The following is a 15,185-nucleotide window of genomic DNA, read 5'->3' as shown; positions in this document are numbered from 1 at the left end:
ACAGGATTAATTGAGTAAATTAATTAATTAATTAATTAGTTTTTTATATATTTATTATTATTATTTTTTTAACGTCCTGGGGCGTGGGCCCCCCATGTCATAGACTCAGGGGGCATAGCGGGCGTTGGGCACGGGCGCCGCGGAGCGAGGCAACCGGGGCTACGGCGGGGCACCGGCCAGGGCGATGGCGCGGTGGCCGGCAGGGTGGCCGCGGGGCGGATGCGGGTCGCCGCCGGCAAGGTCAGGCGGACCGGAGCAAGCAGCAGGCCGTGGGCACTGGCGCAGGAGGCGAGCGGCGGGCGAGTCAAGTCGGCGGGCGTCGGCGGCAGGCATCGGCGGCCCGGGGCTGGAGCGGCAAGGCGAGGACGACGAGGGTGGCTGCAGGGACCGGGGAGCGAGGCCATGCGCTGGGCGTGACCGACGAACGGCGGCAGCAGCGCAGGCGTGCGACACGCAGTGGTTGGGAGGTGCAGGCGCGGCCGGGATGGCCCCGGGTCGCGGTGAGCGCGGCGGGCGCAGGGAGAGGGAGGGGGGCGTGCTCACATCGAGGAGCAGGGACGGGGCAGCGGGAGTCGTTGGGGAGGACGGGGACGACGTGCGCGACAGAGTCGAGGCAGGGTGGGGCTCCGGCGAGGTGGCGGGGGTTGGCGATGGGGACGTGCGCCGGGGCGGCTACGTGATGGGGCCCCTCCCCGATCTAGAGTGTGGGGGCACCGGGAAGGAGGGTTGAGGAGGCGGGCGCTGGGCGGCGGCGGCGATGGTGAACGGCGTCGCCGCCAACGGGGACGGCCCGATCCGATCTGGATCGGGTGAGAGGAAGAGACGAGGGAGTGTGGGGGGGGTGGCTGCGGTCGTGGGTAGTGGGGGGGGGGAAGTGGGGCGACGGCTAGGGTTTCGGTCGGGTGGTGGGGGGGGGGGTTAACAGAGTGTGTGGGGGGGCCGGCTGGGCCGTGGGGTGGGCCGGCCTGGTGGGCGGCCTGGTCGGCCAGCTGGGCCGTTTGGCCCGGGGGGCCTCTTTTTTTTTATTAGTTTTCTGTTTTTGTTCTTTTTTTTATTTATCTTTTCTGTTTTCTTTTAGCTCCTAATTATTTTAATTTCTTTAAAATACCAAGTTAGCACCTAAATTAGTATCAACAAAATAGGCCACTGCCAAACCTAGTTGGACCCAAAATAAATTAGTTTAATATATTTTTTTATTTTTCAAAAGCAATTAAATTATTATTTTAGCCATTGTTTTTAAATAGTTTAGGGCATTTAAACACTTTGTAAAAGGTTGGTTCCACCACCAAAACTAGTTAGGGATTATTTGCCACATGATGAACATTTTAGTTTTGATATTTGAAAAGTTTTATTGTTTGCTTGACTTTGACTTTGAATTTGAATCGGTTTCGAACTAACGCGGGATTAGCGACAATAATCGAAGTGACATGGCATCATTAGCAGAGGTTACTGTAGCTTAATTATCCGGGCGTCACAATTCTCCTCCACTACAAGAAATCTCGTCCCGAGATTTAAGAGGTGTAATAAGGGGGAAAGGTCTGGTTACGAAATCCTAACGAATCTTCTCGGTCTTGGTTGCTCTCCTCGAGGTGGTCGATCCATAGCGCTGACGTCTTCATTCCTTTGCTTCAGGTCATCACGATGAACTTGCCGTCCTTCCTTCAGGATCTCCACCGTACTTATGAAAGGGTGAGAAGGGAAAACCCTATAGGACGGATTCTAACAAGGTCGAGCATCAGACGGTTAACTCAGGGGGAGAAGCATAAGTATCTCTCGAATTGAAACTTAAGAAGATGTCGAGAGCAAGCAAGAAGGTACTATGAGAAGTTTCAAACGGATAGGCAAGCGTTCGATGCCTAATCAGAAGGTGAGAGGGGTTCAGAGCAACGAGAATAAGAATTGCGTCTGATACCCGAATAGATCACTTGGGACGGTGGCCCGTGAATTACATACGAGGCCACGCGCGAGGAATAACTTTGGAAACCGGGGGTGTATAGGAGAGTCAGGTTTCGATCCTGTGGAACTGTGGGTTATGGGCCCACCATGTGGTTAAAAGTAGGAAGGCCGTTGGCATCTTACTCGGTCATGATAGCAAGACATGTCAGAGGGTAGCCTGTCAGTTAAGTTGGCAACAACGTTGGTACCAAGGGCGACGGACGAAGAGAACCATTTTCCTGCTCGTTGAACGAGGCGGACTAGTAGGCAAAGTTCTCGTCCATCGGTAGTTACCGGAATGACATCAACAAAAGTAACAGGGTCTTTCTGACAGAATCGTGCACCGAGTTGGTTACATAAGCAGGGAATTGTTACTGCTTAGATCATATTGGTCGCAAGAAAGGTTAAAGAAAATAATGGAAAGGAAAATGTGTTTAAACACATATATCGGGGGTATATCCTTCCCAAGGACAAGCAGAGCATGATATCCAAGACAGGATATAAAGTAGAAAACCTTTTAGGTAAGGGGGGAGGAATCTCATGACATTACCCATACAACGGTGTTAGGATAAATGATAAATAAAATTTAGCATCGTGCTTCAAATGTTCCTGTTGAAAATCAGAGTACCATTGACATGCTTCGAGATAGCATTGACAAGGTCATCAGGTGAAGATCAGACTTTGGAAACACAAAGGATCCATCAGGAATAACTTGTAGAATAAGTCTTACCATTTCCTCATGGAAGACTAGATAACCTTGCTAAAAGTAAACTATAACAATAGGTCCTCCGGCCAGGCGTGCTAGGCATGACTTCACCTTACCGGGTCATATAACGACCAATGTTATAACTCTTGGAAATATGTTCCAACCATCATATTTGACCGAGATTCAGATCTGATTGGGGTCGGGATAACTCGGACTCAGGATGCCTGAGAAGAAAGGTGCAACACAAATTGTCGAGACGACAGTGTAAGATTCTCGGGAATTGAACTGTGGAAGCAAGTTCCGAATCATGAGTTCATTATTTAATCAAGGATAGAATGAGGAGGTGGCTGATGGAATCAACGAACAAGGAGATAACATTTGTCAGATCAAATGATATAAGGAAGTATGCTCACAGAAAACATACACAATTAAACATTGGTTGAAAGGTGCGCCTAAAATATGGGTTGGGTTGCACGACCAATGTCAGAATGGTGATTCAATAATCAATATTCTAAGAACGAACGGCCGACCATTAACTTCAAAGCAATAGGGTTGCTAGAAGTGCAGAATCCAAACAACACCGTTCACTTGTTGGTACCCCGGTTGGAATCAGCATGAGGACCAAGAAAGAATGGTGATGGTGAGAAGTATCACGATACCAAGAATTCTTAAGAGGTGGTGAAATTCTCACAACATTCTTGACATAAAATATGGTAATACTCCAAGGTAAAGGAGAACAAATGCTGGATAGCAAGGATCTCAAGGTATAACACAAAACACGAATAAGTTTGTGTTGAACGGGAGGCAATAAGGTGGTCGGTGATAACACAAACCATTGAGGGGCGAGGATGGTATTTCTCATCAAGAATTCGATATATATATCTTGGGAGAGCTCAGGATGTTGATGATGACCACGACACATTTGTCGAGAGATTTCATGAAGATGTAATCAATCGGTGATGACACCTAGTCAAACGAATGATAAACGGAAGGTTATTGGAACCATGGTTACGACACAAACTCGAAATTAATCTTGCGGTTCAAGGTGAAATGATATGATGAGGAAATTCGACGTAAGCTTAGCTCATCGTCGAGAATTGTGCTCCGTAAAGAAGGACCAAGTAGCACAGTTAAATTTTAGCACCATGATGATATAGCCGATTAGGCTAGGAATGACTTAAGTGATTATTAACTCGTAAGCAACAACAATTATTTAAGAGTTATTGAACCAGAGTGCGGAATCGATTCACTTATTGGTGTCCTCGGTTGACGACAACCCAGAACCCGGGAAAATTGGAAGCGGTGAGAAATAATAGTTGATGAAGAACCCATAAGAAGTTATGCAGTTCTATGATATTCTTGAGATACCAGAGTGTAATACACGATGGTAGATCAAAGTAAAGGTTGGTCGGGTGCAATGATCTGTAGAAGATAATTACTTAAACTTGTCCGTGAAATGGTATTTAAAGGAGAACATGGTCGGAAACACTATTGCAAAAGGCTAGATCCCGGATATAAGATGAACTTATACCAAAGGAATAATTTAATTTAAGAGAAGCTTTAATGATAAGATCTACATTGTGTCCATGGGCATGAACACAAAGTTCAAGGTCGACTCCCACTTCTCCAATGCATAACCTTTCATTCACTTCTCACTTTCGAAGAAGTTGTAGTGTTGAAATTTTATTTGGCAAGATACCAGAAGTGTATGACTCGTGAAAACTTTCGAGTTCACACAGTTTAGATAAGGCATATGTTCAACCCATATGGGCTTCTTAGAAACATATACCACAAGTTTCAAGAGTAAATATCACAAGCTCGAAAGTAGAGCAAGGTTGAGAAAATAGATGATACCATTTACTAAAGGCATTATGTATCCGAGGGAAGGCTCACAAGGTTATTGAATATGAAGGACGCCGTCGGATAAAGTCCATGAAAGGATCTGCCGGTCCATAACAGAGCTGACGTGAGCATCGGCACACAACCAGAGGAAGTAACAATGCAAAGGCATTGGATTATGGAAACAACTGACTAATCCAGAGCTCAAATGCAAAGGAATTATGATTTTCAAATCAAGGGATCAGAAGCAATGTTCTGATTAGGGATGGATAAGTTGAATAGCCTTAAGGGTACGATCGATGGTCAATTGATTGGTCGAGATCCAGCTCATGTTTAAACTGGCGTCTGAGCTGGAAGGAAGAATTCTACGATCTGATTGAGGTTTGCGAGCATTCGCAACAAATCAAATCAAGTGACTCGAAATGATAGTGATAGAGGATGTCAACGGAGATTACTAGAAGTATGGAATTAACCATAATGCAGGAAGACAAGGAAATCAAGAGCAATGGGCTGCTGAGGATTTTCAGAAATTCAATTGGTATTTCGAGGACTTATGTGAAACACATGAACGACTGGGGATGAGCGGATACTCGGTAAGAGCGAGGAATTATCCGTAGGGGTATTCAGGTGGCGAGGAACTGCAAGTCAGTAGGCACAAAATATTCTCGGAACAATACAAAGAATTTTCGGTGTATCTTGTAATAACAAGATCAATGGGATTCGAAAGGGCAAGTGGATGTAGTTATCCTTAATGATATAATAGTGGTAGGGAATTTACAAAGGCGACGGGCACAAAGTCTTGAAAGAGTAGCAGAGAGTAACTACGAAATCTTCTGGTGCAGCAGGCGATCATCTGGCCTGAATGGGGCTCTTCGGGAGGAAGTATTTTCGAGAACCTAAAGTTAGACTTTAGCAAAATCATTTAACCCGAATAGAAGAGAGATCAGAGTCCCAGAGTATAGACAAGGAATAAAAGATCCTAATACCACCCAATTGGCGACGTGGGCCCGTAAGCCACACAGCCAATGTTAGTAAAAGTTTTCAATGTCTAGACTCAACTTCGGCCAAGGAGTTGGATGGGGGATTTCTACAGGCAGTCGGCTCTGATACCAACTTGTGACGCCCCCGATTTATTCGTACACTAATCATACACGCAAACGTGTACGATCAAGATCAGGGACTCACGGAAGATATCACAACACAACTCTACAAATAAAATAAGTCATACAAGCATCATATTACAAGCCAGGGGCCTCGAGGGCTCGAATACAAGAGCTCGATCATAGATGAGTCAGCGGAAGCAACAATATCTGAGTACAGACATAAGTTAAACAAGTTTGCCTTAAGAAGGCTAGCACAAACTGGGATACAGATCGAAAGAGGCGCATGCCTCCTGCCTGGGATCCTCCTAAACTACTCCTGGTCGTCGTCAACGGGCATCACGTAGTAGTAGGCACCTCCGGTGTAGTAGGGGTCGTCGTCGACGGTGGCGTCTGGCTCCTGGGCTCCAACATCTGGTTGCGACAACCAGGTAGAGGGAAAGAGGGAAAGAAGGAGAAAGCAACCGTGAGTACTCATCCAAAGTACTCGCAAGCAAGGAGCTACACTACATATGTATGCATTGGTATCAACTGGAATAAGGCTATTATATGTGGACTGGACTGCAGAAAGCCGGAATAAGAGGGGGATAGCTAGTCCTTTCGAAGACTACGCTTCTGGCAGCCTCCGTCTTGCAGCATGTAGAAGAGAGTAGACGGAAGTCCTCCAAGTAGCATCGCATAGCATAAACCTAACCGATGATCCTCCCCTCGTCGCCCTGTGAGAGAGCGATCACCGGTTGTATCTGGCACTTGGAAGGGTGTGTTTTATTAAGTATCTGGTTCTAGTTGTCATAAGGTCAAGGTACAACTCCAAATCGTCCTGTTACCGAAGATCACGGCTATTCGAATAGATTAACTTCCCTGCAGGGGTGCACCACATACCCCAACACGCTCGATCCCATTTGGCCGGACACACTTTCCTGGGTCATGCCCGGCCTCGGAAGATCAACACGTCGCAGCCCCACCTAGACCAACAGAGAGGTCAGCACGCCGGTCTAAACCTAAGCGCCCAGGGGTTTGGGCCCATCGCCCTTAGCACACCTGCACGTTGCGAACGCGGCCGAAAGCAGACCTAGCCTAGTGGCCTTCCAGTCCAATCCGGCGCGCGCCACTCAGTCGCTGACGTCACGAAGGCTTCGGCTGATACCACGACGCCGGGATACCCATAACTACTCCCGCGTAGATGGTTAGTGCGTATAGACCAAATGGCCAGACTCAGATCAAATACCCAGATCTCGTTAAGCGTGTTAAGTATCCACGAACGCCGACCAGGGCCAGGCCCACCTCTCTCCTAGGTGGTCGGAACCTGCCCTGTCGCTCCGCCTCAAAGATCCACTCGCGGGTGCTCCTACGAGCCGACCCGTCTTTAATCACCACATGTATCATGTATAAAGTAAATAGTATATACCCGTGATCAACTCCCGAGTGATCACGGCCCGATAGTATAGCATGGCAGACGGACAAGGATGTAGGGCCACTGATGATAAACTAGCATCCTATACTAAGCAGTAGGATAGCAGGTAATGGTAACAACAGTAGTAGCAAGGACAGGCTATGCATCAGGATAGGAATAACGGAAAGCAGTAACATGCTACACTACTCTAATGCAAGCAGTATAGAGGAGAGTAGGCGATATCTGGTGATCAAAGGGGGGGGGCTTGCCTGGTTGCTCAGACAAGGAGGGGTCGTCGATGTAGTCGATCACAGGGGTACCGGCATCGGTCTCAGGGTCTACCGGAAAGAAGTAACGGAGGGGGAACACAATAAATAACAGAGCAATCAAATGTAACAAAAAGCAAGAAGCAGCAATACATTGTGCTAGAGGTGACCTAACGTAGGGATAGGTGGTACCGGCGAAGGGGGGAAACATCCGGGAAAGTATCCCGGTGTTTTGCGTTTTCGGACAGATGAACCAGAGGTGAAATGTTGTAGGTTCACTATGCTAGGGACGCGTGGTGGACGAACGGGCTGCGTATCCGAATTCGTCTCGTCGTTCTGAGAAACTTTCATGTAGAAAGTATTTTCATCTGAGTTACGGTTTATTTTATATGATTTTTAAAAAGATTTAAACAAATTCTGAAATTTCTGGATTTAATGTAATTCGAAATTATCAAAAGACAAACTGCTATGGGTACACATGAGTGTACCCAGCAATGTGTATATACATATGACATGTGGGGCCAGGGGCTGGGTTGACCCAGTCAACATTTTGACTAGTCCAAAGTGAATAGTGTATGTGGGGCCCTTTGTCATTGATAGAGTTTAACTAAACACGATTAGTTAGGTTAATAAGTGATTAGGTTAATTTAACAGACTTAATTAAGTTAATTAACAGGATTAATTGAGTAAATTAATTAATTAATTAATTAGTTTTTTATATATTTATTATTATTATTTTTTTAACGTCCTGGGGCGTGGGCCCCCCATGTCATAGACTCAGGGGGCATAGCGGGCGTTGGGCACGGACGCCGCGGAGCGAGGCAACCGGGGCTACGGCGGGGCACCGGCCAGGGCGATGGCGCGGTGGCTGGCAGGGTGGCCGCGGGGCGGATGCGGGTCGCCGCCGGCAAGGTCAGGCGGACCGGAGCAAGCAGCAGGCCGTGGGCACTGGCGCAGGAGGCGAGCGGCGGGCGAGTCAAGTCGGCGGGCGTCGGCGGCAGGCATCGGCGGCCCGGGGCTGGAGCGGCAAGGCGAGGACGACGAGGGTGGCTGCAGGGACCGGGGAGCGAGGCCATGCACTGGGCGCGGCCGACGAACGGCGGCAGCAGCGCAGGCGTGCGACACGCAGTGGTTGGGAGGTGCAGGCGCGGCCGGGATGGCCCCGGGTCGCGGTGAGCGCGGCGGGCGCAGGGAGAGGGAGGGGGGCGTGCTCACATCGAGGAGCAGGGACGGGGCAGCGGGAGTCGTTGGGGAGGACGGGGACGACGTGCGCGACAGAGTCGAGGCAGGGCGGGGCTCCGGCGAGGTGGCGGGGGTTGGCGATGGGGACGTGCGCCGGGGCGGCTATGGGATCGGGCCCCTCCCCGATCTAGAGTGTGGGGGCACCGGGAAGGAGGGTTGAGGAGGCGGGCGCTGGGCGGCGGCGGCGATGGTGAACGGCGGCGCCGCCAACGGGGACGGCCCGATCCGATCTGGATCGGGTGAGAGGAAGAGACGAGGGAGTGTGGGGGGGGGGGTGGCTGCGGTCGTGGGTAGTGGGGGGGGAAGTGGGGCGACGGCTAGGGTTTCGGTCGGGTGGGGGGGGGGGGGGGTTAACAGAGTGTGTGGGGGGGCCTGCTGGGCCGTGGGGTGGGCCGGCCTGGTGGGCGGCCTGGTCGGCCAGCTGGGCCGTTTGGCCCGGGGGGCCTCTTTTTTTATTAGTTTTCTGTTTTTATTCTTTTTTTATTTATCTTTTCTGTTTTCTTTTAGCTCCTAATTATTTTTATTTCTTTAAAATACCAAGTTAGCACCTAAATTAGTATCAACAAAATAGGCCACTGCCAAACCTAGTTGGACCCAAAATAAATTAGTTTAATATATTTTTTTTATTTTTCAAAAGCAATTAAATTATTATTTTAGCCACTGTTTTTAAATAGTTTAGGGCATTTAAACACTTTGTAAAAGGTTGGTTCCACCACCAAAACTAGTTAGGGATTATTTGCCACATGATGCACATTTTAGTTTTGATATTTGAAAACTTTTATTGTTTGCTTGATTTTGACTTTGAATTTGAATCGGTTTCGAACTAACGCGGGATTAGCAACAATAATCGAAGTGACGTGGCATCATTAGCAGAGGTTACTGTATCTTAATTATCCGGGCGTCACAAGATGGCTCCTACGATCATCAGTAGCGATGCAGTCCAGGGTGAGACCTTCCTCCCCGGACAGATCTTCGTCTTCGGCGGCTCCGCACTGCGGGCCAATTCACTTGGCCATCTGGAGCAGATCGAAAGCTACGCCCCTGGCCGTCAGGTCATATTTGGAAGTTTAAACTACACGGCTGACATCCGCGGGGACTTGATCTTCGACAAATTCGAGCCACTGCCGAGCGCGCCGCACTGTGATGACGAGCATGATCTAGCTCTGCCGCCGAACAGTGCCCTGGAGGCCGCACCCGCATCGGGTTCGACCTTTAATTCGGAGCCAACTGCGCTAATCAAGGATGGGCGGTTGGATGCCGCCTCGGGGGCTGCGATCCCAACGGCGATCGAGCCGAACACCAGCCCAGCACTCCGCGAGACTCGTTACTCCAAGAAGCCGGACACCTCTCCGGACTCCGAACCCTCCGCGCCCCTGCCGATCGAATCCGATTGGGAGCCAATCATGGAGTTTACTACCGCGGACATCTTTCAGCACTCGCCTTTCGGCGATATTCTGAAGACATTGAAGTCTCTCTCTTTATCAGGAGAGCCCTGGCCGGACTACGGTCAGCAAGGTTGGGGTACGGACAATGAAGAAATTCAAAGCCCACCCACCACCCACTTTGTAGCCACTGTCGACGATTTAACCGACATGCTCGACTTCGACTCCGAAGACATCGACGGTATGGACGCCGATTAAGGAGACGATGGAGAACCAGCGCCTATTAGGCCCTGGAAAGCCACCTCGTCATATGACATATACATGGTGGACACCCCAAAAGAAGGAGATGGCGATGGAACAACGGAGGATGACCCCTCCAAGAAACAGCCTAAGCGCCGGCGTCAGCGGTGCCGATCAAAATCCCGCCAAAACAAAAATGGTGATTCCAGCACGGGAGATAATAATACTCCGGAGAGTGCCGAAGAAAACCCCCTCCAGCAAGATTTAGCATAGGAGGATGGAGAAACCGACCCTCATGAGAGAACGGCATACAGAGAGGTCGAGGACGATAATTATATGTCTCCCTCCGAAGACGAGGAAAGCCTCGACGACGACGAATTTGTCGTGCCAGAGGATCCCGTCGAGCAAGAGCATTTCCAACGCAGGCTTATGGCCACGGGACGAAGCCTCAAGAAAAAACAGCAACAGCTTAGAGCTGATCAAGATTTGCTAGTCAACAGATGGATTGAAGTCCTTGCGGCCGAAGAGCATAAACTCGAACGCCCCTCCAAGAGCTACCCAAAGTGCAAGTTGCTACCCCGACTAGAGGAGGAAGCACTTAAACCTGCATCACCTGCGCTCGGTACGGCCGATCGGCACCCTCGTGGCCACGACAGAGAGGCCTCTCGGCCCTCCACTCAAGCCGCACCCCATACCAAGGCACGGGAAAATGCGCCGGACCTGCGAGATATGTTGGAGGACAAGGCAAGGCAAACAAGATCGATCTACGGATCGCGTGGGTGCCCCACGACTCGAGACGGTAACCATCACGCTGGCCACAAATTTGGCAGGGCCGAACACATTAGACAAAGCTCATTGGAGCTACGTCGTGATATAGCCCAGTACAGAGGCGCCGCACACCCACTATGCTTCACAGATGAAATAATGGATCATCAAATCCCCGAGGGTTTCAAACCCGTAAACATCGAATCATATGATGGCACAACAGATCCTGCGGTATGGATCGAGGATTATCTCCTTCATATCCACATGGCCCGCGGCGATGATTTCCACGCCATCAAATACCTCCCACTCAAGCTTAAAGGACCAGCTCTGATGGGGAACGTAGTAATTTCAAAAATATTCCTACGCACACGCAAGATCATGGTGATGCATAGCAATAAGAGGGGAGAGTATGATCTACGTACCCTCGTAGACCGATAGCGGAAGCGTTATGACAACGCGGTTGATGTACTCGTACATCTTCACGGCCCGACCAATCAAGCACCGAAACTACGGCACCTCCGAGTTTTAGCACACGTTCAGCTCGATGACGATCCCCGGACTCCGATCCAGCAAAGTGTCGGGGAAGAGTTCTGTAAGCACAATGGCGTGGTGATGATCTTGATGTTCTACCGTCGCAGGGCTTCGCCTAAGCACCGCTACAATATTATCGAGGAGTATGGTGGAAGGGGGCACCGCACACGGCTAAGAAAACGATCATGTGGATCAACTTGTGTGTCTAGGGGTGCCCCCTGCCCCCGTATATAAAGGAGCAAGGGGAGGAGGCCGGCCGGCGCTAGGGCGTGCCAAGGAGTAGGACTTCCCTCTTTCCTACTCCTACTAGGGCCCATAAGGCCCATAACTTCTCCCGGCCGGGGGGGGGGGGGGGGTTCCGGTAACCCTCTGGCACTCCGGTTTTCTCCGAAATCATCCGGAACACTTCCGGTGTCCGAATATAGCCGTCCAATATATCAATCTTTATGTCTCGACCATTTTGAGACTCCTCGTCATGTCCGTGATCACATCCGAGACTCCAAACTAACTTCGGTACATCAAAACTCATAAACTCATAATATAACTATCATCGAAACCTTAAGCGTGCGGACCCTACGGGTTCGAGAACAATGTAGACATGACCGAGACATGTCTCCGGTCAATAACCAATAGCGGAACCTGGATGCTCATATTGGCTCCCACATATTCTACAAAGATCTTTATCGGTCAGACCGCATAACAACATACGTTGTTCCCTTTGTCATCGGTATGTTACTTGCCCGAGATTCGATCGTTGGTATCTCAATACCTAGTTCAATCTCGTTACCGGCAAGTCTCTTTACTCGTTTCATAATACATCATCTCGCAACTAACTCATTAGTTGCTATGCTTGCAAGGCTTATGTGATGTGCATTACCGAGAGGGCCCAGAGATACCTCTCCGACAATCGGAGTGACAAATCCTAATCTCGAAATATGCCAACCCAACATTTACCTTTGGAGACACCTGTAGAGCTCCTTTATAATCACCCAGTTACGTTGTGACGTTTGGTAGCACACAAAGTGTTCCTCCGGCAAACGGGAGTTGCAAAATCTCATAGTCATAGGAACATGTATAAGTCATGAAGAAAGCAATAGCAACATACTAAACGATCGGGTGCTAAGCTAATGGAATGGGTCATGTCAATCACATCATTCTCCTAATAATGTGATCCCGTTAATCAAATGACAACACATGTCTATGGTTAGGAATCATAACCATCTTTGATTAACGAGCTAGTCAAGTAGAGGCATACTAGTGACGTTTAGTTTGTCTATGTATTCACATAAGTATTATGTTTCCGGATAATACAATTCTAGCATGAATAATAAACATTTATCATGATATAAGGAAATAAAATAATAACATTATTATTGCCTCTAGGGCATATTTCCTTCAGTCTCCCACTTGCACTAGAGTCAATAATCTAGATTACACAGTAATGATTCTAACCCCCATGGAGCTTTGGTGCTGATCATGTTTTTCTCATGGAAGAGGCTTAGTCAACGGGTCTGCAACATTCAGATCCGTATGTATCTTGCAAATCTCTATGTCTCCCACCTAGACTAGATCCCGGATGGAATTGAAGTGTCTCTTGATGTGCTTGGTTCTCTTGTGAAATCTGGATTCCTTTGCCAAGGCAATTGCACCAGTATTGTCACAAAAGATTTTCATTGGACCCGATGCACTAGGTATGACACCTAGATCGGATATGAACTCCTTCATCCATACTCCTTCGTTTGCTGCTTCCGAAGCAGCTATGTACTCTGCTTCACATGTAGATCCCGCCACAACGCTCTGTTTAGAACTGCACCAACTGACAACTCCACCGTTTAATGTAAACACGTATCCGGTTTGCGATTTAGAATCATCCGGATTAGTGTCAAAGCTTGCATCAACGTAACCATTTACTATGAGCTCTTTGTCACCTCCATATATGAGAAACATATCCTTAGTCCTTTTCAGGTATTTCAGGATGTTCTTGACTGCTGTCCAGTGATCCACTCCTGGATTACTTTGGTACCTCCCTGCTAGACTTATAGCAAGACACACATCAGGTCTGGTACACAGCATTGCATACATGATAGAGCCTATGGCTGAAGCATAGGGAACATCTTTCATTTTCTCTCTATCTTCTGCATTGGTCGGGCATTGAGTCTTACTCAATTTCACACCTTGTAACACAGGCAAGAATCCTTTCTTTGCTTGATCCATTTTGAACTTCTTCAAAATTTTGTCAAGGTATGTGCTTTGCGAAAGTCCAATTAAGCATCTTGATCTATCTCTATAGATCTTAATGCCCAATATGTAAGAAGCTTCACCAAGGTCTTTCATTGAAAAACTCTTATTCAAGTACCCTTTATGCTATCCAGAAATTCTATATCATTTCCGATTAGTAATATGTCATCTACATATAATATAAGAAATGCTACAGAGCTCCCACTCACTTTCTTGTAAATACAGGCTTCTCCAAAAGTCTGCACAAAACCAAATGCTTTGATCACACTATCAAAGCGTTTATTCCAACTCCGAGAGGCTTGCACCAGTCCATAAATGGATCGCTGGAGCTTGCACACTTTGTTAGTTCCCTTTGGATCGACAAAACCTTCCGCCTGCATCATATACAACTCTTCTTCCAGAAATCCATTCAAGAATGCAGTTTTGACATCCATCTGCCATATTTCATAATCATAAAATGCGGCAATTGCTAACATGATTCGGACAGACTTAAGCATCGCTATGGGTGAGAAGGTCTCATCGTAGTCAATCCCTTGAACTTGTCGAAAACCTTTTGCGACAAGTCGAGCTTTGTAGACAGTAACATTACCATCAGCGTCAGTCTTCTTCTTGAAGATCCATTTATTCTCAATTGCTTGCCGATCTTTGGGAAAGTCAACCAAAGTCCACACTTTGTTCTCATACATGGATCCCGTCTCAGATTTCATGGCTTCAAGCCATTTTGCGGAATCTGGGCCCACCATCGCTTCTCCATAGTTCGTAGGTTCATCATGATCTAGTAGCATGACTTCAAGAACTGGATTACCGTACCACTCTGGTGCGGATCTTACTCTGGTTGATCTACGAGGTTCAGTAGTATCTTGTTCTGAAGTTTCATGATCATCATCATTAGCTTCCTCACTAATTGGTGTAGGTGTCACAGAAACCGGTTTCTGTGATGTACTACTTTCCAATAAGGGAGCAGGTACAGTTACCTCATCAAGTTCTACTTTCCTCCCACTCACTTCTTCCGAGAGAAACTCCTTCTCTAGAAAGTTTCCGAATTTAGCAACAAAAGTCTTGCCTTTGGATCTGTGATAGAAGGTGTATCCAATAGTTTCCTTTGGATATCCTATGAAGACACATTTCTCCGATTTGGGTTCGAGCTTATCAGGTTGAAGCTTTTTCACATAAGCATCGCAGCCCCAAACTTTCAGAAACGACAACTTTGGTTTCTTGCCAAACCACATTTCATAAGGCGTCGTCTCAACGGATTTTGATGGTGCCCAATTTAACGTGAATGCGGTTGTCTCTACAGCATAACCCCAAAACGATAGCGGTAAATCAGTAAGAGGCATCATAGATCGCACCATATCAAGTAAAGTACGATTACGACATTCGGACACACCATTACGCTGTGGTGTTCCGGGTGGCGTGAGTTGCGAAACTATTCCTCATTGTTTCAAATGTACACCAAACTCGTAACTCAAATATTCTCCTCCACGATCAGATCGTAGGAATTTTATTTTCTTGTTACGATGATTTTCAACTTCACTCTGAAATTCTTTG

Source organism: Triticum urartu, chromosome 6A (genome assembly GCF_056163025.1).
Source record: "Triticum urartu cultivar PI428250 chromosome 6A, HENAU_Tu73, whole genome shotgun sequence".
NCBI lineage: Eukaryota > Viridiplantae > Streptophyta > Magnoliopsida > Poales > Poaceae > Triticum > Triticum urartu.
This window is presented reverse-complemented; position numbering follows the sequence as displayed.